Raw genomic sequence first — 24,657 nt, forward strand, 5'->3', positions numbered from 1 at the left:
CTGCATATCGATGCATAGGGGTGGATCCAGAAAGAAAGGCTATTGCAGGAATCCAGGGATCTGTGCACGGCAGGGTTCAAGGAGAGATTGGCTATCCCAGAAAAGGAGGAGCTGAAGATTGGTACTGCAAGTAGACAGGGAGAAAAAAGCTAACATGTCTGAAGAAAGAATGGTTAGAGCTCAGGGAGGCAAGGAGTTAGACAATCACTTAACTGGAGATGTATAAGTCATCAGAATTTACTGGCTGGTGGGCGACGAGGATGAGGTTTGATGTTGTGGTGAAAAGACAGGGAGAGGTTGCAGTCAACAGTGGTTGAGAAGTTGGGCACATGCACCTAGAATCCCTGGTCAACATGGGAGGGCTGTAATGTGCAGTCATCCCTTTAGAATCAGAGAAAGGTAGTGGCATAGAAAGAGGCTTTTCAACTCACCAAGTCTGAGTGGTTGAATAAATTAGTCTTCCATTCTAATTACATTTTCCAGCATCTGGTGCACACTTTTGCAGGTTACAGCACTTTAAGTTCTGATCCAGGTTCCTTTTAAATGAGTAGAAGGTTTCCACCTCAACTGCCAAACTAGGAAGCAAATTCCCGACACCCAGAACTCTCTGAGTGAAAAATGCCTGGTCTATATTTTCTGTTGGTCTGAGTCTATCTGACAGGCAAATTGGGGACTTTGGAAACTTGCACAAAACCTTTGAAAATTTGATGACTGTGAATTGTGCGTCTTAATTTCCAGAGTGCTATCCTTGTATAGTTTAACATGTGTAATATCACTGACACATAGTGATCAGAAGAAATCACTGCCATCCTTTTCTTAAAAAGTGAATTAAATGAAGGTATCATTGGAGGATATAACTGTTGGTGAAAACATGTTTTGAAAATAGAACATAATTTAAATAAGCAAAGAATGAAGAACACATGGGAAACTTATATTCATCCTAAAAAAATTAATTCAAATTTGAAAGTTAGATATGGAAAGTCATGGAGTCATAGAGATGGCAACAGACCCTTCGATTCAACCATAATTTCAAGGTAAACTAGTCCCACTTACTTGTGGTTGGCCCATATATGTCCAAACACTTGCTATTAATGTCCTTATCCAAACGTCTTTTAAACATTGCAACTGTACCCTCATCCACCACTTGTTCTGGAAGTTCATTCCACACTCTCTGCGTAAAAATAAAAGTTGCCCCGCAAGTCTTTTTTAACTATTTAACCTCTCACCCTAAAATATGCCCCCAGTCTTGAAATTCCCTATCAAGGGAAAAATACACTGATCATTCACCTTATCTATACCCCTCATGATTTTATAAACCCCTATAAAGTCACCCCTCAACATCCTACACTGCAGTGAAAAACATTCTAGCCTGTCCAGCCTCTCCTTATAACTCAAACCATTCATATCCAGCAACATCGTAGTATTTCCTTTCTGAATCACCTCCCCCCCCCACCCCCACCACTTAATACAATAGGGTGGCCAGAAGTGGACACAGTACCCCAGAAGAGGCGGTATGAACATGCAGAAAACGGGAGATGGATGTGTGGCAGGGGTTGAGCTAGCTCAGTTGGCTGCACGGTCAGTTAGTGAGGCCAACAGAGTGGGTTCAATTCCCGCACTGGCTGGGGCTACAACAAAGAATTGTCCTCCTCAACCACTCCCCTTGCCTGAGATGTGGTGACCCTCCGGTTAAACCACCAGCAGTCATCTCTCTCTCTAATGAGTGAACAACCCTATGGCCTGGTATGACAATGGCGACTTTACCTACATTGTATGGGAACAAACCTTGATATCTAAGATTCATGCTTCAGTTAAATCAAATGCTGAATTTATCATTTTCATCTCTGTTAATTGGGCAGAACTCATGTTTATGTATTTTTCATATATATCTGTTGTCATGTAATGCCATTCCCTGCAAAGATGAGTAATGGGAGGAAGGAAAACTATAACTGATAGTTATAATGTGGGTAAAATTTAACTGATACAAAGAAACCTAGCGAGGCAAAGAATGAAATAAGAGGAGAAAGCTCAGAAGTGGTCCAACATCTCAAATAGCTAGCTCACCGACAGGGAGCTGAAGCTTCAGATGTCTATCAATTACTGAGGGTAGTTCTGGGCATAAGATTGCAGCACAGATGGGGATAGCCTGTCCTGCTGCTGAATAGGGAAAAGGTTTCAAACTGTGCAGGATCGTACAGTGTTTGCAGCAAAAAAGTCTGACAGGAATGAGTTGAAACAGTGCATTACCTTTGCCACATTGGAATAACCTCACTGATTGCGTATATTGCCACACAAAGAGCTTAATTTTCAAAATCAGACCTAATAATCACCACTTCAGTTGATGGGAGGTCATCATGAGGTCACATACTTTGGTGGTAAGTCAGACTGCGGTCAGAGATTTAAGAATTTATAGGCAAGAACTGTTCAGCGCAATCTTTGTTTGAAGTTAGATGACCATGTTTTCAAAAAAAGCCTATTTATTTACTTATGCCTATATTTGTTCTTGGTCAGATAATGCATTTAAAAATTGAATAGGATTCTCATATATACTTACAAAATGACAATCCTTTTAGTTTTAAAGGGATGGTATAAGTGAGATCTACGTCGGTCATGTTTCAAGTTTGGTTCTAAACAGCATTTGTGTGCAGGCCCTAAATTATAAAGCTGCTGACGCTAAATGTGAATATCTGAAAGTTCATTCCTCATTAAAGTGCGATGGAACTTTACAGGGAGTTTGTATTGTGCATCAGTTATTGCTAAATACTAACACGCTTTCCTTTGATCTGCAAGGTTCTAAGTAAAAGAACCACTCCAGGCTTTGAGAATAAATAAATAACTGGGCTGGTATTTCTGAGGAGGGAGTGCTGCACTATTAGCACTTGCAGTCCTTTGGTTGAGACATTGATCTATCCTCCCAGGTAGTTAAGTGATCTTTTGGCATAGTTTCAACAAAGAGCAGGGGAGTTATTCCTGGTGTGGCAGGCAACATTCATTCCTTAACTGATGCCACAAAAGCAGATTATCTGGTCACTACCACATTTGTGGGAAGTTGTTCTGTACAAATTGACTATTGCATTTCCTACATTACAATAGTGACTAAACTTCAAAAGTACTTAGTAAAATGATGACCTATGGTTTGAAATGATGATCTATAGTTTGAAAAAGGGCTTTGTGAATTCAAACCTGCCTTTTTTTTCTTTCGCTGCCCCTCCTGCCAATGTACTGGGGCAGAAAGTCAGCGCAGCTAATGTCATCACTGTGCACCCACACTGCACTGGAACTGAAACCAGAAACCGTGCAGCCATTTTGGTACCTCTCCCTCACTGTTCCTGTCACTGTCCAATTTCCTTCTCCCTTCACATCCATTTTCTCCACTCTCCATGCTGTCCCCTTCACCTTCATACTCGCCTGATCTGTCTCAGTCTCAATCTTCACACCCGATCCATCTCTCTTGTTGCTGTGTTCACTATCTCTAGTTGAGAAGCTATGGCATTGAACACCAGCTAGTCATCTTTCAATTATTACATTGTAATATTTTATATTAGTCAAATATTTTATTGAACAGTGTAGTGTTTGCAGAGTCAAAGGCAGTTATAGATTCCAACAGCACGAATTCGGGCCTTTTGGCCCAAACTGTTCATGCCAACCAATATGTCCATCCACACTAACCCCTTTGCCCTGCATTTGGCCCATATCCTTCTAGACCTTTCCTTTCCATATATTTGTACAAATGCCTTCTAAATGTTGTTAATTAATGGCAGCTCATTCCATATGTGAACCACCCTCTGGGTAAAAACGTTATCATTCAGGTTCCCTTTTATTCTTTCCCCTGTAATCTTAAACCCTCTACTCCTCGATTTCCCCAAAGCTGTATGACAAAGCTGCTTTTGCTTAACAGCTAGGGTTACATGAAATGATCTACACATTTTAAAGAGTGGATAATGTTGGTGGATTGGTTACCTTACTGTCTCAAGCAAGGCTGTTTTTCAGACTGAATAGTTGGTGTCACTTTCTACAAGGATATTGCAAAGTTTCTGGTGGAATGCAATGATTTCACAGGCTTGTGCATTGAATCTGCCCCCTATAGTTGTGGTCATAGCAAAACAAACCTCATTATTATCTATTGAATGGGATGCTTCCACTGTACACTAACCGGCACATGGGTCAACTTGGACTTTATGTAACAATGTAAAATGGATAGTAATGTATCAGTAGCCCTGTAGTATGGACGGAAGATCTGCTGCACCATACCCTCTGCTCTTTGATTATTCAATGATTGGAAAATGATTTCTTTGAGTTTTGGTTCACGTTAAGAATTTCTCAGTAATTATATGGGACCCACAATAAGCTCAGCAGGTAGTGACTAAAATTGATCAACTGTTAGAAGATCCTGATGCAAATACCTACAGGAAGCAAAATGACATTGAAACTATTTCTTTGCCCCATGTCAAATCTGCCTTGGTTTTGGGGCAGATAAATCAGCTTAAGTTCCAAAATCAGAAGTGATTAATTGATATTATTTTATATTATTGTTTATGTTGTTTATTCTGAGTCAGCTTGTAAGCTCTGAACTCATGATGACAAATGATTTTGTTAGTGAATTTTGTAAATTACAATTAGCAACTTGTAACTGAATGCGCGGACCTGCCTGATTCAGGAAACCTCAAAAGACTCCAGGGGTTTAACAGATACCCTCTGTGCCCTGCGCTAATCAAGTGCAGGTCTGCTCTCACCAAATATAGAATTTTGTAAACAAACATAACCAGGGCATTATTGGAATGACAAACTTCCTTTAAACATTTCCTTGCATTTTGCTCAAGGGTTTCCGTTTGAGCTTTGTTCTGCAGTGTTAGTTCTACTGGAATGCTAAGGCTACTGAACTTTAACCTATCTGGGGCACAAGATGTAGAATCGTTTGAAGGGAGATCTGCAGGCAGGAAAAACCACTGCCATGTGTGGTTGTTATTTCCGATATATGATTCGATAATGCTCTTTAAGGACTTGAAAAAAATTGATTGAAACTTTTTTCAGACTTTGTTTATTTTGTGTGTCCAGTGTTTTTGAATGATTGACTTGTCTAAAGAGCGTACTTTTTTTCTGTTGTAAAATATGCGGACTTGATCAGGTTTGGGTTTCTCGCACTGACGCATGATGACCAGAGTCAGGAGCTGTCAGGTTTAGCAGACATCTGAGTGACTGTCCCTCATGAGCCATGATTTTTATACCAGGTCAAAGTCCAGAGTGCAGCCTGAGCGGAGGCAAGCAGCAAATCCCTGATCCCCCACAGTCAGTGGCCTGAGGACTTTATATCTTTGTTCTTATTCAATGTTCCAAACACTCCTGTTTCTTGCAACCCAACACATGTCTAAAGTTACACTATGTAATTTCTATACCTCTGTCTTCCTGCTTGTTACTGACTTTATAATGGTCCTGACAGTGGACGTCACGGCCAGCTCTGTCCAAGTGGTGTTGGACATTAAAAAAAAAGGCCTCACCTGTCTATTGTGGATACACTTTGAGCCTTCGGTTTCTGTGATGCTATTTTATTTTAGGGCCTCAATGCCAGCAAGAACTAGTGCACCTGATTTCTTTTCTCTTCTTAGTTTATCCAAACATCCAACTACAACGAATCCATGCTGTGCCAAATTATCTTATGAGTTTGCTACCTAGTTATCGTAAGGAGGAACACAGTGGCACTGCGGTGACTCTGGGTGACTACAGTCACCATTGCCTCACTCACATTCATGTGCCCTCACCTGCTTTGCGACAACTGCCAAGCCTGGAATAAATAGACTCCTAACGTTGGTCACTGAGTCCCTGAAGTCTCACACGCTGCAGGGCAACATGACTGAGAGGTTAATGGCTTGTATTCACAGAGAGCCAACAAAACTGAGCAGCAATCTGCCACTTGATGAGAATATCTGCCTGACAGTTCTAGCACCTCAGCAATTTGAATTAAGGTTTGAAACGGTGAAAGAAAACTTTCTCACCAAACTTTTAATGTGGCAAAGCGGCAACTTTGAACTGAAGCATCTGCATCAAATAGGATACTGTAGTCATTCAGGCCATTAATCTTCTATATGAGTGGGGACAGCAAATAACTGAGCACAGATTGCAATAGCATACTCTCGTGTCAAACCTTAGATGATGAAGATATACAAAATGAGTCACACATGATGCGAAGACACAAATGTCTAATTTTCTAATTATTTCTTCTCTCTAGTCCACACTTTGTAATAAGACCATAAGACCATAAGACCATAAGACATAGGAGTGGAAGTAAGGCCATTCGGCCCATCGAGTCCACTCCGCCATTCAATCATGGCTGATGCGCATTTCAGCTCCACTTACCAGCGTTCTCCCCGTAGCCCTTAATTCCTCTAGACAACAAGAACCTATCAATCTCGGCCTTGAAGACATTTAGCGTCCCGGCTTCCACTGCACTCCGTGGCAATGAATTCCACAGGCCCACCACTCTCTGGCTGAAGAAATGTCTCCGCATTTCCGTTCTGAAATGACCCCCTCTAATTCTAAGGCTGTGTCCACGGGTCCTAGTCTCCTCGCCTAACAGAAACAATTTTCTAGCATCCACCTTTTCAAAGCCATGTATTATTTTGTACGTCTCTATTAGATCTCCCCTTAATCTTCTAAACTCCAACGAATACAATCCCAGTATCCTCAGCCGTTCCTCATATGCTAGACCTGTCATTCCAGGGATCATCCGTGTGAATCTCCGCTGGACACGTTCCAGTGCCAGTATGTCCTTCCTGAGGTGTGGGGACCAAAACTGGACACAGTACTCCAAATGGGGCCTAACCAGAGCTTTATAAAGTCTTAGTAGTACATCTCTGCTTTTATATTCCAACCCTCTTGAGATAAGAGACAACATTGCATTCGCTTTCTTAATCACAGACTCAACCTGCATGTTTACCTTTAGAGAATCCTCGACTAGCACTCCCAGATCCCTTTGTGCTTTGGCTTTATTAAGTTTCTCACCATTTAGAAAGTAGTCCATTCCTATATTCTTTTTGCCAAAGTGCAAGACCTCGCACTTGCTCACGTTAAATTCCATCAGCCATTTCCTGGACCACTCTCCCAACCTGTCTAGATCCTTCTGTAGCCTCCCCACTTCCTCAGTACTACCTGCCTGTCTACCTAACTTTGTATCATCGGCAAACTTCGCTAGAATGCCCCCGGTTCCCTCATCCAAATCATTAATATATAATGCGAACAGCTGTGGCCCCAGCACCGAACCCTGCGGGACACCGCTCGTCACCGGCTGCCATTCTGAAAAAGAACCTTTTATCCCAACTCTCTGCCTTCTGTTAGATAGCCAATCCTCAATCCATCCCAGCAGCTCACCTCGAACACCATGGACCCTCACCTTGCTCAGCAGTCTCCCGTGTGGCACCTTATCAAAGGCCTTTTGAAAGTCCAGATAGACCACATCCACTGGGTTCCCCTGGTCTAACCTACTTGTTACCTCTTCAAAAAATTCCAACAGGTTTGTCAGGCATGACCTCCCTTTACTAAATCCATGTTGACTTGTTCTAATCAGACTCTGCTCTTCCAAGAATTTAGAAACCTCATCCTTAATGATGGATTCTAGAATTTTACCAACAACCGAGGTTAAGCTGATTGGCCTATAATTTTCCATCTTTTGCCTTGATCCTTTCTTGAACAAGGGGGTTACTACAGCCATCTTCCAATCGTCCGGGACCTTTCCTGACTCCAGTGACTCTTGAAAGATCTCAACCAATGCCTCTGCTATTTCCTCAGCAACCTCTCTCAGAACTCTAGGGTGTATCCCATCGGGGCCAGGAGATTTATCAATTTTAAGACTTTTTAACTTTTCTAGCACTATCTCTTTCGTAATGGCAACCATACTCAACTCAGCCCCGTGACACCCTTTAATTTTTGGGATATTACTCCTGTCTTCCACTGTGAAAACTGACGCAAAGTACTTGTTAAGTTCTCCTGCTATTTCCTTATCTCCCATCACTAGGCTCCCTGCATCAGTTTGAAGTGGCCCAATGTCTACTTTTGCCTGTCGTTTGTTTCTTATGTACTGAAAGAAACTTTTACTATTATTTCTAATATTACTGGCTAGCCTACCTTCATATTTGATCCTCTCATTTCTTATTACACTCTTTGTTATCCTCTGTTTGCTTTTGTATCCTTCCCAATCTTCTGATTTCCCACTGTTCTTAGCCACTTTATAGGATCTCTCTTTTTCTTTAATACATTTCCTGACTTCCTTTGTCAGCCAAGGTTGTCTAATCCCTCCCCGGTTAATCTTTCTTTTCTTGGGAATGAACCTCTGTACAGTGTCCTCAATTATACCTACAAACTCCTGCCATTTTTGCTCTAGTGTCTTCCCGGTTAGCCTCTGCTTCCAGTCTATTTTAGTCAGTTCCTCTCTCATGCCCTCATAATTACCTTTATTCAACTGTAACACCATTACATCAGATTTCGCCTTCTCCCTTTCAAACTCCCTTTCAAGCTACGGAGCTTCTTTCATTTATTGAACTGTTTCCATTATCTTTCATTTAAGGCATTTCAGAGGCTTGGTTATCTTCTCAACAGCTTTGGAAACCTTCTTTCGTTAATTAATGTCATTGAAACCTTATATCTGCAGTGTATTATGGCGTAGACTGCAGACCACACAGCCTCTGTACCTTTAAGACAGTTATGTAACATGATAACATTTATTGTTCTGGTATAGAGGTAACCTATGTTGCCCTGAGTCACCGCGTCTGCATAATGAAGGCAGTGTAGTCAGTCAGCTATGTGTTTTTAATGCACAGTATCATCAGAATCCAGATTATCCAAAAAAAACCCGGTAAAACCTGCAAAGGGCACATACTGATCTGACTTGTGTACTTTAAACTGAAGCTCGGGTATGCCCAAAACACTCATTTCCAAGTGTTATTGTTTTTTTTTAAACAGTATTTCCTTCTGACAGTGTGTATATGTCTGAGGTATCATAGCCATGTAAATAGTTAACATTGTTAATAAACTTTAAGACATCTGTCTCAACAAGGATTCAATTCTTTGTGGTGTATGTCACATTGCTAACCACATAGAAAACCACAAAGGGGATCATTGCGAGTTGGAGCTCTAAGCATTATAGTAGCTCTAATTCTGTATTGGTAAGCTTGTTCTGAGAGCGGACATGCTTTGATATGTGTGCTGCAGAACTATGAGCTTCACTTTTGAGAGCACGTAGTCAACCTCATTCCTTTCCTCCCTGTGGATATTCAGCTGGGACCTGCTGGTAACTGTGATTCTGCAAACAGGATTTTATTCAAATCAAGGCAGAGGTTTTCATAACCATTGCAATTTACCTCAGCCTCTATGTAAATTAGCTTGTTTGAGATGGGTGCAACAAGGGAGGAGTAAACATTGAATACATCTTTGCAAAAATTAAATTTCATCAAATTGTAAAGAAAATGTTTATGGCAAAATTAAACTTTCAATGAAAATGTTGGTCTAAAATAAGTTATAACAGCTCCAAATGCCTGTTAAAATGTACACCTTCTAAACTGTGGACATTGAAATTTGGGTGGGCTGAGAAGAGGAGGGCAATTCCTAATTCCTCATTGTAAGGTAAGGTCTGACTATATCTGCTTTAAAACATCCTCTTAAAATCTTCTCCTTTACTCCTTCTTCTCCAAAAGATGCTTCCTGCTTTCAAAGTACACTTACAATTAGTCCAACCGGCAGATCTTTGTACATGTGCTGCATCAGGGAATGCCAGCAGATAATTCAGCTGTTGAGGCATCTCTACTTTGTTAAAAGGTGCTCTTGTTCAACAGCTTTGGATGCAGGAAGGGGTGGTCACCTTCAGCTGCTTTCATTGCTGTATCTCTAGCCTTGGAAGACTCCACACCATTGCAGCAGTTCGACATGCAACAATTTAACACAAATCAGGGAATGAATCAAAAATCTTCCTGGATTATGGACATCAGGTGAAACATTCACCAGTGAGCCATTTGGGATTTGCCTTTGGGCTATTGAGAGCTCCTAAAAGAATATTTAACCCACCAGCCTGTCAGCTATCCTCAGTAATGTTCCATACAGAACTCAATATTAAAAAAAATTCAATCCTTCATCAACTTTGCGGATTAGGAAAAAATAACGTCACCCCCATTTCTCGGTTCAGTTTTATTCGAGCTTAATCCTGTTCAGTTTTCACACTGATAACTGAGCTGGACTGGCATATGGGAAGAAAAGTTAAATGTGTCCAAAAATTGCCAGAAGCCTTTTGAAATGTTTCTGTCTGTGCAGCAAACATTTTGCGGCTGTTTGTATTTTCGAGAGAGGTGATTTTCGGTAATGGTTTCTGTACATCACTGCTGAAAACCCTTTGGGTTATTTTTCTTGTGCGACCATACAGATTTGATTTCATTTTTTCAGTACCTGAATTATCTCAGTGTTCAGAGAAAAGCAGGGCAATTTCCACACGCAGCTGTCAGCACATGTGGACAAAATGTCAAAACAGTGTGATTACATGTGTAACAATTTGACATTACATATTAATCAGACTCGCCTGTGGAAACGTCAGGGTTTTTGATTAATGGGCTGCCTGCTGAGTACTATTTCGTAGTTGCACGTTTGTTATTCGAGATACTGGTGGAATTGCTCCCACACCCCTCAAAATGCAACAAATTGGGCAGCTATTTTAGCAATTACTATAAAGAGCGTTTCCTGTAAGGTGCTGGACTGAGTGTTGAACCAATATCAATATGCTGTCCTGAGTATATTAAACTTAAGGACATCTTTACGTGACAGATTTATGACACATCTCATTTTTATAGGTCCCTCAAGGTCACTTAAGCATAAACTGTTCTATCGTAACAAAAAAAAGGGAGGCTTGCTTCTAATGTGTTACAAATTACAGACAGCCTGCATACATGTTTTATGGAGATTGTTTCCATCAGACACAAGAAGTGTGGAGTCATTGGGCTGCACTCATTCTCATTTTGCTTGAGACCCAATTAATTTACAGCAGCTTTTATCTCCAGAAACTATTGGTGCATTGTTAGCCTGCTCCTGCTTGCAGTATGAAAGGTAATTGGGAAACAAAGTCTACTGGTATATTTCCTCTCCAATTGGGATGCTGTGACATCAAAAGAATGTACAAAATAAAGTTCATTGCATAGGATGAGCTGGAAAAACTAGGATTGCAATTCCAACAGCTAGAAGGCTAAAGGGTGAAGAAGATGAGATGACTGAAGGAATTGAATAGAGAGAAAAAGTGAGAGATACCCAAATACAGTTGCATAATTTTAAACTCAGAGTTAAAATCATTGAGATGTGGCTGTGGGAAGCAGTTTTTCATCCAAATGATAGTAAAATTCAGTAATTCAATCCCCCCTCAAAAGCTTTAGACATTAGATCAATTAATAATTGTAAAAGGGAGATTAATAATTTTACTTTATTCAGCTAGGGAGGATTAAGGAAATTAAGATACAGATCAGTTGTGATCTAATGGAGTAAGACAGCAATAGATAAATGCTTTGGCTGGAATCTTATAGGGATCAGAATGATGTGGGCTATGATCCAGGGAGACAAATTTCTGATGTCAGGATTATTGCAACTCATTGCATCTTTTCATTATGTTCAGGGCATCAAGGTGAGATTCTCACTAGTCAGCAACAATTTGTCTCTTAAAGGGGATTATTACTTGTCAATGACCCTTGTAAATTCCTGACTAATGTGCAGTTTCCAAATGTACCATCCACCATGAGTTAACTCACGCTGAGGATTCTTGACGTGGAAGTCCGAGCGAATAACTGGTGGTTTCAGTTTGCCACTTGCTCCGCAGGACCCTGGTGTTGAACACAAGATACCGATATTTCAGGAACAAAATCAGAAATCACTGGAAAACCTCAGCAGGTCAGACAGCGTCTGTGGAGAGAAAGCAGAGTTAATGTTTTGGGTCCAGTGACCCTTTTTCAGAACTGATGGTAGCTAGGAAAAGGTTGATTTCTACTCAAAACAAGAGGTTTGGGGGGCAGGGTGGGGGGGGTGGCATTGGGAGGGGGAAGGTGAAAGACTAAAGGATAGGTAGAGATGAAGCTCAGAGATAAAAAGAGAAAAGAAACAATTGGGCAGACACAGGGTCAAGGTCAGCCTAGGAGTATTAGATTTTCCAGCAGTTTCTGATTTTATCTGAGTTGCAATAATGCTGACATCAGGAATTTGTCTCCCTGGATCATAGCCCACATCATTCTGATCCCTATAAGATTCCATCCATCTATCGCTGTCTTAATCCATTAGATCACAACTGATCTGTATCTTAATTTCTTTAATCCTCCCTAATTCCATATCTTTAGCAGAATAAAATAAAATTATTAATCTCCCTTTCACAATTATTAATTGATCTAACGTCAAAAGCTTTTGAGGGGGATTGAATTACTGAATTTTACGATCATTTGGATGAAAAACTGCTTCCCAAGCCACATCTCAATGATTTTACCTCTGAGTTTAAAATTACATAACTGTATTTGGGTTTCTCTCACTTTTTCTGTCTATTCAATTCATTCGGTCATCTCATTCTCTTCACCCTTTAGCATCTGCAGTTTTTTTTGAACCGACATTTCATGCTACGATCCACGGGCATCAGCCATACACATCCTACGTCCACAGACATTGCCATCTGATATATACTATCTGTTATGAAGCCTCATGGCACATCTCCAATCCACTTACCGTATGTCTTTTCACTCCAAGGCTGCACCTTAGGGTGAAAAAGTGACTGGACTCATAAGCTCTTAACATTTGCCTGTACCTGTGTTTTTGCTTTTGAGGCTTTTGCTGCTTACCTATTATTTACTATCTATGCTACTTAACTCTGTGATCTGCCTGTATTGCTCGCAAGACAAAGCTTTTCACTGTGCCTCGGTACATGTGACAATAAATTCAATTCAATCCAAGCGGTGCGCTGGAAAAGCACAGCTGGTCAGGTAGCATCCGAGGAGCGGGAGAGTCAATATTTCAAGCATAAGGTCTTCATGCATGAACTGGCAGCTCTCATTATAATGCTGAAGCAAGGGCACTGTGCATACAGCTCATGGCCTGGACCAAGCTGCAGCTCTGGACTGTTCTTTAGCTCCATTGGTACTCACTCACTTCAACTGGTTGCTTACAGCACCCCTGCCTTGCTTTTTGAACCTTGCCCCTCAGCCAGAGATACCAGACTCATCATACTGCTGCATTTCAGTACCATTTAGTACAGAACCAAAACCAAGAGGTGTACCATGGTCATCAGGAGCCTGCAGTCAAGTCAAAGAAGAGCCTTTATTCAGGGGACAGTAAGTCAAGGGCTGCCATATCCAGGGTGAATGTCAGGAAACGTGCAGGGCAGTTTGGACTGACAACACTTGCCCACATACCCAATAGCCTTTCAGCGATGGTACTGGTGTCAGGGATGCAGGTCTGTTCCAGGATGTTGCAAGTTGTTCTGGTATGGTGAGTGTTAGAGTGAAGCTAGAATCAGATACAAGGGGTGCCCCAGAGATGAGTAGGTAGTTAGTAAGCCAGCTTCGCTAAGATGTGACAGGACAGAGAGAAACCCTCCATGAAACCCAAGGAATTTGACACTGAACCAACAACAAAAGGTGTAAGATTTAGCATATAAAGAGCAAGTGCAGACATATTTCCCTCAACTTACCCTGATTTATTTAAAAGTTGAATCAAATCTGAGTGTAAGAGAGAGAGAGAAGATCAGAGAAAGGGGATGAGAGCAAGGATGATGGAAAGATTTTGAGATTGAGAGGGCTTTTGGCCTCTTTTTATCTACCCCTGGAAGAGCAAGTACAAGGTCGGGGAAGATAAGTGAGTGGTTAGTTAAGTGCAATGTGAGTTACAGTAGAGTAATGGAAAGGGGAAGACTTGAGGATTGAACAAATACTTCAATGTAATAGTACTGACAGGAGGTAGGAGGTGGTTAGAAGAGAAGGATATGGTGAGTGGAGAGTTTGGAAAAAAGAATGTCTGGGAAAAGTGAATGATTTGAAAGGATAATGAAGGAACCTTCTGGGTACTGCATTTTCCCTGCAATCTTTAACCATGAATTAATTGTGCAATCACAACCTTCACCAAAAATAAAAGGAATTCAACAGAGAGAAAAAGCTTGCTTTGGAGACCCAAAACAGGAACGTAATGTGAAATTCGGAGGTAAAATCATTGAGATGTGGCTGTATAAAGCCACAGATATAAAGAATGACATCATGGATATAACATCTCGCAAGACAACAGGATGTTCAAAATTTTTTACAGCTCATTATTTCACATGTAATAATCGAGCGGTGTGGCTTGGGACTATTCCCCTTAGAAAAGGGAAGGCAAATTTGATTGAAATATTCAAAATCATAAGGGGTCTGGATTTACTGCATAGAGAGAAAACATTCCCACTCATGAAGGAATGAGAATAAAAGGAGATAGATGGAAAATTCTTCCAAAAAAAATGCTAGGTAGGAAGATGTTAGGAAAAACATTTTCATACAGCAAGTGGTTAGGATCTGGAATACAGTGCCTTAGAATGTTATGGAGGCAGGTTCAATCAAGGTATTCGGAAGGGAATTATACAGTAATTTGAAAAGGAGCAATGTGTCGGTTTACGGGGAGAATACAGGAGAACGGCATTAAGCTTTTTTGGAGAATCACTGCAGACATGATTGGCCAAATTTCACTGTAGCGATTCTGTAATATAAAACTTTAGAACTATGAATGTTTGTATTGTAAGAGAAACAGATGCAGACAGAGAGAAAGGAAACGGGAGAGAAATTGAGATGAGAAGAGACAGAGAAAAAGAAAACCAAAGATATCAGATACAGACAAGAGTGACTATCTTGACCTGGGAGTTTGACGAGCGAATTGGAATGACTTCAATGAGCTAACTTTGACACAGGAAGCATCATTCCTCAATAGTTTGATTTTTCTCAGTATTCTTGGCTGAAAATAAATGAGTTGGTAACTCAGGCAGCTTAAGCTGGTCTGTCAACTGGCCATGGGAATAACAGGAAATAAAACATTACAAGACAAGAAGAAATGGTTTTCCTTCCTCACATCTAGTGCCATTTTATAGGCCCAGTTTCTAATCCAATGTACAAGTAACAACAAACACCCAGTCATTCAGAGAACAACTAGATTATTCATTGAAATGGACAAATAAAAGTTGTGGTAGATTTTTGTCTTTGCTATTTAGGTATGAAACACCTGAGTGGAGGGCTGAAAGAAAAATCTAATGGGAAGGATTGCATGCCCCTTAAAAAGCCACCAGATTTTTTTCCCCTCTGTGCTATACTCAAATGCCACATCATCTGCAGGCAATCAGTATTGCACAGTTGTTCAGTTGTACACAGTTTACCTAACGTATCTAAGCCTGTGTTCATTCTCTACACAACAACACCTTGCAATTGTTAAGTGCCATTACTAAGCTAAAGCATCTTTTTGGGAGCATTTCCAAACAAAATTTGGCACCTAGCCACAATTATCGGGAAATGATCAAAATCAAGAATTGTCAATTGGGGGGAAAGGTGAATTGGTTTCAGTTTAGGACCCAGGCAACTGAAGGTATGGCTAACTCTGGGGAGAGGCACAAATCAGATAAAACAGCACAAATATTTGAGAGGGTGTTGAGTGGAGAGATTACAGAGATTGAGAGAGACGAGACCGCAAAGACAAGGATGATAATTTTAAAATTGTGGAACTGGTTAACTGGGGCAGTCTGTCAATCAGGCTGGTAATCTTTCAGCAACGGGATGAAGAGAGATAGAAGTGAATTAAAGTTGAGTGTCATCAATGAACACGTGGAATCCTTGCTATGTTTTCCCATGATGTAGAAAAATGCAGCATGTCAATGAGAAGCAGGAAGAGACCAAGGGTCGATACTTGGGGAATTCCAGTGATAATGGTGCAAGAATGGAAGAGAAAACATTGCTGGTATTTCACTGGATATGGCTGGATGGTTAAGAATAGAAGCAGGCAACATTAATCTTGCCCAGGTGTTAGAGGAGAATGGTGTGGTCAATGATATCAAAGGTCGCAGAAAGGTAGGGAATGATGCGAAGGGCTGGTATCACTTTGTCATAGTCACAAAGAATACCATTTATAATATTAATAAGAATCATCATAGCCCTGTGGCAAGACAGAAACCTGATTGGAGGGACTTAAACTATGAGCCTTGGTTCAATTCCCTTTACTATAATTCCTTTCTCTCTCACTTAGTTTCTAACTGCCTTTTAAATACATTTGAATCATTCATCTCAACCACTCCATGTGACATCATCAGCAAAATACATTAATTGTGTTCGGGAATGTTGCTGCTCAGAGACTTTTTTGAAAAATATACAGAGGAACCTCGATTACCTGGCATTTGATTATCTGAATTTTGGATTATCCGGACAAGATTGCAAGGTCCCAATGCTTGGCTAAACTATGTTATCCGGCATTCGATTAACCGAATGAAATACTCCCCGCCTGTGTCCTTTGGATAATTGAGGTTCCTCTGTAAACAACTTTCACATAATTTGAATTTAGGTTCACTTCTTCCAACTTTACCAGTCTAACCTTCTGCAGGTCACCACTAACATTTCAGAGGATCAGTCGCCCACAGTCTGCAATTTTATCACTGAAAATTTTGTGAAGACAAGATCTGTAAGAATGAAAGGGTTAATGATGAAATTGGTTGCGGCTCATGCTGGCCAAAATGGTTCTGATGCAATTTAGAGAATCAGGTAAATGGAGTAAGATGGTGACAAGTCGATATTGAAACCCCTCACTGTTCTTAGCAGCAGAACCTACGTCTATCTCCTCCCCACCCCCTCCACCCCCATGTTTGTGAGGAAAGCAGGCTTCTGTTATCTCAAGACGCCACATATCACCGTGCCTGTTCCAAATCTGACACATCCAAGCTCACTTTGATTCTGTGCCAATGAAAACAGAGACAAGGCGTCAACAGTTTGGTCACCATAGAGATCAAGTAGCCAATGATGCTGTGCACATAGATTGGGATCAGCAGAACCAACAAAGCCTGATTCACTGCAGCGCCTTTGGATATAAAATTGACTCTGACAGGATGAGGAGAGAAAATACACAACCAAATTAGGGTGACTATAATCTCCCACAATCATTGAGTGATATTAACATGCTCCCTCTTTGCAGCTGGAACAAAGGGCATTTCAGTGGGGAGAGAAACCTTTACATCATTTCTTATTCAAAGAGCTCGAGTTTGCTTTTCCTTCTGAATTGACTTCTTCAATGCAAAATTAAAAGTGACATAATTGTGAAATTATTAAACAGACTTTCTAATTGAAACAAAACTTTACATATGGCAGAAGCAAGGAGACAAGAATCAAATCTTGAAATCTTGCAAATCCATTGATTCTCAGGGAGTCACAGTGGGTGTCATAATGCTACATTAAACTGGAATGATTAAATCAATGCTTGAACAGGAAAAGAAAAATATTGCAACTGTAATCATTTATAGGAAATAGAAAATCTGGGAGGAGGAAAAAAACATTTTTTAAAAAGGAGTGATAGCTAATTCCCTCTGACCCAACAGTTTAATGATTTATTGAAATATGAAAATCAAACTCATCATCTAATTTATCAATGATAAGTCTTCTTGATACAAAACATAACTCGGTTGAAGATGTGGTAATGTGAAAAATACTGATGACACAAGTATTTTTCTTAATGATGTTTGAAACATGGCTGCGTGATCAGCTGCAGCAATATCTATAATCCAATTTTATATTTAACAAAATGCTTCACAAATTATAAAACTCTGGGATGTCCAGATGATGTGGTAGGTGCAATATAAATACACATTCTTTATTCATTTATCTTCATTATTGAAATGATCAGTTTAACAATCATGAGCAGGATTTGTAATTTTCCTCAGTTTTTCATTGTGATACACATTATGAAATAATTTATTAATTGATCAACTCTTGCTCAAAGATGATCCAGCAGAAAAAAAAGGAAAGGGAAACCTGTAAATGGATAATTTGAACTTAATTGAAGCTCAACATACTTCTCCCTGCTTGCTTAAATTGAAGCAAAGGCATTTTTTTCTTATTGTTAAATTCAGTTATGAGATTTGTGCCTAGCTTTATTTATTGCCCATCTTTAACTACTTTTGAGGATATTGGGGGTGAGCGACTTTCTTGATTAGCTGCACTCTATATGGTGTAGATACATTCATAATGCTGTTAGCAAGGCAATTTCAGGACTTTGACTCAGGAATGATGTTTCTGGACGATGACAAAGGAATGTGGATATATTTAATCAAATTGGGATGATGTGCAACTTGGAGGGAAACTTGCATATGGCAGCGTTGCCAAGCACCTACTACCATTGGCCTTGAGGGTGGTAGTTGTTTGGGAGATGCTGTCAAAGAAGGCAAGGCAAGTTGTTGCAGTGCATCTCTTGGGTCACATGCACTGCTTCCACAGTGTGCCCGTAGTGAAAACAGTGACTGTTTAAAGTGGTGGATTGGGTCCCCCTCAAACCGGCTGCTGGTACAAGATGGTGTTGAGATTCTTGGGTGTTATTGGAATTGCACTCTACCAGGCAAGAGTAAAGATTTTCATCATATTCTTTATGCCTTCCAATTGGTGGAAAGGGTTTGGGCATTTAGAAAATGAGGTGTTTGCTGCAGAATTCACAGCTTCTGATCTGCTTTTGTAATGGCAGTATTCACACGGCTATTTCAGTTAAGTTTCTAATTAGTGGTGACCACCAAAAAGATTGATAGTAAATGAAAACAGAGATGGAAGTGCTGTTACATGTCATGAGAAGATATAAGATAGTTCAATTTTCTTTTTTTGGAGGTGGTCATTGTCCAGTACTTGTGTAATAAGCAGATTCCTTTCAGTTTTCAGTTAAATGCTGAAAATTGTCCATGGCATGTTAAAAAGAGACATGGACTGCTTCAGAATGTGTGGAGTTGTGAATGGTGCTGAATATTGCATAACCATCTGTGAACATCCCCATCTTTGACCTTATAATGGAAGGAAGGTCATTGATGAAGCAGCTGAAAATGTTTGGGGAATGCCCCGAGGAACTCTGGGATAAAATGATTGCTCTCCAGCAACTATCGCCATTTTCCTCTGTACTGGGTATGACTCCAGTCAGTGAAGAGTTTTCACCTTGATTCCGATTGGCATTAATTTTGCAAGGGGTTCCTTGATGTTGAACTAGTTAAAATGCTGCTTCAACATTGAGAAAGCAGTGGCTTAGACCTCACCTCTTGAATTCAGTTCTGTTTTCCAGGCTATTACACAATCTGGAGCTGGGTGAGCCTAATAAAATCCAAGTCAAAAATCAGTAAGCTGAATAGTGTTGAGTAAGTGTCATTTGATTGGACTATCATCATGTTGCTGATGATTGACAGTAGACTCATGGAGCTGTAGTTAACAGGACTGATTTAGTCCAGCTCTTTGTGGATAGGTCTTAACTGAATATTTTTTTCCACATTGTTGCACAGGTGTCAGTGTTTTAACTGTTCGGGAGCCGCTTGGTTATAGACATGCAGTTTATTTCAGAGTACGAGTGTTCAGCAGCAAAGCCAGCTTGATGCCAGGGCTTTTATTTCACACCATATCCCCGTTGCATTCAACTGTTATCTCATGGAGTGAACCAAATTGGCTGATGACTGGCATCTGTGATGGTGGAGATCTAAATTAAAGATTGAAATAGATTATCGACTCAGCCCTTGTTGCCAGAGATTGTTGTTGAAAATGGTTCCTCCATTTGTTGAAAATGTCTCTCAAACCGACTGGGCTCCACCAGCATTTTAAATGGAAATATTAATAGAGTCTCCTCCTGTTGTTGTTTGTTGAACCTTTCACCACAATTCATGACTGGATGTGTTCGCACTGCAGAGCTTTCGCTGTTCAGCATGCACCAAGTCCTCTGTTGTTTACAGCTAATCCTGCTGTTGCTCCTGATATGTCCTCCCACACTTCTCATTGAAGCAGACCTTTTCCCTTTGCTTTGGGTGTTGGCAGATTGAAAGAAGGGCCAGATTATGAGATTGTGATGAAATGCAGTCAGGATGCTACTGATAGCTTACAGAATTCCACTAATGGAATAAATCATCAATGCAATTGCAGAAAGGCCTGCTTCTCAAATATGCAGTTGGATGCATTGGAAAATTGAGTAGTTAATGAAAATATGTGAACGACAAATATCCTTTAACTTTCTCAATAACAAAAGAGACATAGGTGCTAAAAATTAATCTAACATTGGAGTGTGTATTTTGATTTTTGGAGAAGTTATCTGAACAGCAATATAATTTGGCTATAACTACACTACTGAGGACTGCCCTGTTTCCATTAATGCCTCCTCAGCAGTTAAGATTTCAGTTGTTTTGCCATTGGGCAACTCTTACTGATTGTATACTATTAAAGACAAGTGAAGTCAGGACCCTGTCCTGCAGGCAAAACACTCAGAGACGTAGCAGTTCAGCAAGGAACTGACAAAACACATCACCCATTCAGCTATAAAGCAGCACTGGGACTGGAATCCATGATTTGAAGAGTGCTAAGTGAGTGCCTTAAATGTTACACTACCAGACTGCATTCTGTGCAGCACTTAATTATTCCTTGAAATGAAATCTGACCCAATGCAGTTATTTACATCAGCCAATATGTGTCCGATATTTGTGCTTGTCTGTCACTGCTTGTCAGCTGAACATTTCATTTATAATTTGTTGACCCTTCTCTTATTAATCTAGCAGTCACATTAAAATTTCCACTCTGCCACTTTATTTACAGTTTTCTGTTGGCACAGGTTCTTTCTGGCCTAGGGTGGTATTTCCAGTGGCTGCAGTAGTCATTCATTGCATGTATTTATTTGACTTCCTGCCATGATGTAAATTGTACTTTATTAAGTTGTCACCTAATTGCTCCGGAGTTTTTCAGTTTTAAAGTGGAATCATTTCAGCTGGTAAAGCTGACAATGACTTTTCCCTAACATTGAGTTCAGTGTCAATGTTGCAGACTGGAAGTCTTCCCTGGGGTGCCATTAGCAGGTTGGTATCAGCAGATTTAAAAGGGACTGGTCTCTGGTCTGAGTCTGAAGGTTGGAAGTTCTAGTGCCATTCAGAGGAGTGGGTGTACAATTGAGGTTGACACCTTAGCCTTGTGCCATCAGTGTGGCTCCCATTCAGATGAAAAATTAAACTGAAACCCTGTTTTCCCACCCAGATAAATTTAACCTAGAACTGTTTGAACATTGAACTGTTCAAAGAGCAAGGAAATTCTCTCCAGTATTAGGGTCAATATTTACCCCTCAGTCAGTATCACTAGAAACAGAACTTTTGGACATTCACAAGCTGCTATTTTTCAGACTTCAGTGTTGCAAATTGGTGGAAGGATTTATATAAAATGAGCCTTCACTTATAGAGTAATAGAGTCACAGAGATGTACAGCACTGAAACAGACCCTTCAGTCCAACCCCTCCATGCTGACCAGATATCCCAACCCCAATCTAGTCCCACCTGCCAGCACCTGGCCCATATCCCTCCAAACCTTTCCTATTTATATACCCATCCAAATGCCTCTTAAATGTTGCAATTGTACCAGCATCCACCACATCCTCTGGCAGCTCATTCCATACACATATCACCCTCTGCGTGAAAAAGTTGCCTCTTAGGATTCCTTTATATCTTTCCCCTCTCACCCTAAACCTATTCCCTCTAGTTCTGGACTCCCTGATCCCAGGGAAAATAATTTGTCTATTTACTCTATCCATGCCCTTCATGATTTTGTAAACCTCTATAAGGTCACCCCTCAGCCTCTGACACTCCGGGGAAAACAGCAGCTTGTTCAACCTCTCCCTATAACTCAAATCCTCCAACCATGCAAACATCCTTGTAAATCTTTTCTGAACCCTTTCAAGTTTCACAACAACATTCTGATACGAAGGTGACCAGAATTTCACACAATATTCCAACAGTGGCCTAACCAATGTCCTGTACAGATGCAACATGACCTCCCAACCCTGTACTCAATACTCTGACCGATAAAGGAAAGCATATCAAACACCTTCTTCATTATCCTATCTACCTGTGACTCCGCTTTCAAGGAGCTATGAACCTGCACTCCAAGGTCTCTTTGTTCAGCAACACTTCCTAGGACCTTACCATTAAGTGTATAAGTCCTGCTAAGATTTGCTTTCCCAAAATGCAGCACCTCACACTTATCTGAATTAAACTCCATCTGCCACTCCTCAGCCCATTGGCCCATCTGATCAAGATCCTGTTGTAATCTGAGGTAACCCTCTTCACTGTCCACTACACCTCCAATTTTGGTGTCATCTGCAAACTTATTAACTGTACCTCTTGACACCGTGAGGTCATGAAGTGATGTAGGCTGAGGCCAGCACATCCACAATCAGTCACATTTCTACTACAACTGAACATTTCCAGAGCATAGGAGAAAGTGAGGTCTGCAGATGCTGGAGATCAGAGTCGAGAGTGTGTTGCCGGAAAAGCACAGCAGGTCAGGCAGCATCCGAGGAGCAGGAAAATCGATGTTTCGGGCCAGAGCTCTTCACCAGGAATCCCGACCTGCTGTGCTTTTCAAGCAACACCCTCTTGACTCTGATCTCCAGAGCATACGATAATTTTCATCCAGATTTGAATGTGAATGCCAGAGGAGAGGTGAAAACAATTGCCCTTGAAAACAGGAGAACATTCAAGTGTATATGATACTCAGGATCTCCAGCAAAGCTGGAGTCATTTGTATTAAAGAAAAAGGCACAGCAATAGATGGACCTGTATTGGACTGAAAGGAATGTGCTTGTTGACTTGATACAACAGGATACTAACATCTCTCAGTACTTCTTTAACATTGCACATATCTTGACTTTGGTAGGTAGTTTAGATTAATTACACTGTGGAAACAGGCCTGTCAGCCCTACAAGTCCACACCGACCCACTTCTCTACCCTTACCCCTTCACCTAACACTATGGGCAATTCACCTAACCTACACATTTTTGGATTATGGGAGGAAACCGGAGCACCCGGAGGAAACCCACACAGACACGGGGAGAATGCACAAACTCCACACAGAAAGTCGCAGGGATTGAACCCGGGTCTCTGGCGCTGTGAGGCAGCAGTGATAACCACTGCGCCACCGTGCCACCCATATGACTGTCCCCTTAATAACTCTGGGTCAATGTAACCTTTCTGAAAGTACCATTATCATAAAGAGGAATATGATTTCCAGTGTGATAAAGAGCAGGCAATGAATGTGTCTTTCCAGCAGCACCTGTATCCTGAGGTGCTTTTGTTTAGAAGGCCTATTATAAGGAAAACAATGAGTATTTCAAACCACTTGCAGTTATGAGATTAATCTATTAATTCCTGGCAATTCAATGGTGGTCTTCAGATTCCCAGTTCACTATTAATTGAGCCATTATATTGAGATTGGGCAACAAGAGAGAGTCTATATAGAAACTCTTGCTCCATGAAATGACAATCTGACCCATGAAAGCTGAGCCTGTTCTCAATGTAAAATGTAATTTAGTCTTACAAATTTGGATGAATATTGGATCTAGACTCACGGTAGGGTGTTGTTTCATTTACTTGTGATTTAAGGAAGAACTGTTCTGGCAGGCTAAATTCACATTGAGAGATGAAAGGTTGCCTCAAACTATTCAGCTTGGAAGGGAACAATGACACAGGCACAAGAATCTGCAAATGAGCTCAGTAGCAGCTTTAAGGAACAGAGGAGAGAGAAAGCAGCATGCACTGGTAGTGAGAGGTTTTGTTGACCCCTCTCAGAACCAGTGTCAGTAAAAAAAGCAATCAAAATAAACTGCAACTGTCTTTATCTTCCTGACTGTAAAGAAATCCTCCCTGCCTTCTTTTTTTAAGTTTAATACCTGCGTTTGTGAATGTTTGATGTTATTTTTTTCTGGATGATACAATTTTCTTTCATGCAAGAAATCTTGAGATTGAGGCATCGAAACAGAGAGTGCTGGAGAAATTCAGCAGGTCCAGCAGCATCTGAGAAAGAGAGTTACCATTTCAAGTCTGATATGACTCATCATCACAAATTACATTCGGTGTTTCCTGCAATGGTGGTTGCACTTGAAATATACGTCATTGACTATAAAACTTTGAGAATATCTGGTAACTATAAAAACCATGAAAGTGCTTGCCTTTTCTCTCTTTCATTTGACTGATTGCTGTTGAAGCATGTTTATTCTCTATGTTGATTCATACAGAGATACAATGTGAGGAAGCTTCCTTCTGATAATGAATCAATCTTAGATTGGAACAGTTTCAAAGCATGCACTTTGTCATAACAGAGGCTTAAAATATGCAAGTCGGCTCTCAGGATAATTTGCATTTTTTTCAGCTGATAAGATAGGGTGGCACAGTGGCTAGGACTGCTGCCTCACAGCACTAGGGTCGCAGCCTTGGCCGACTGTCAGCGTGGAGTTTGCACATTCTCCTTGTGTCTGTGTGGGTTTCCTCCGGGTGCTTCAGTTTTCTCCCACAATCCAAAGATGTGTGGAGCAGGTGAATTGACCATGCTAAACTGCCCATAGTGTTGGTGCAATAGTCAGAGGGAAATGGATCTGGGCCGTTACTCTTCAGTGGGTCGGTGTGGACTGGTTGGGCCGAA

Source organism: Chiloscyllium punctatum, chromosome 39 (assembly GCF_047496795.1).
Source record: "Chiloscyllium punctatum isolate Juve2018m chromosome 39, sChiPun1.3, whole genome shotgun sequence".
Classification (NCBI taxonomy): Eukaryota; Metazoa; Chordata; class Chondrichthyes; order Orectolobiformes; family Hemiscylliidae; genus Chiloscyllium; species Chiloscyllium punctatum.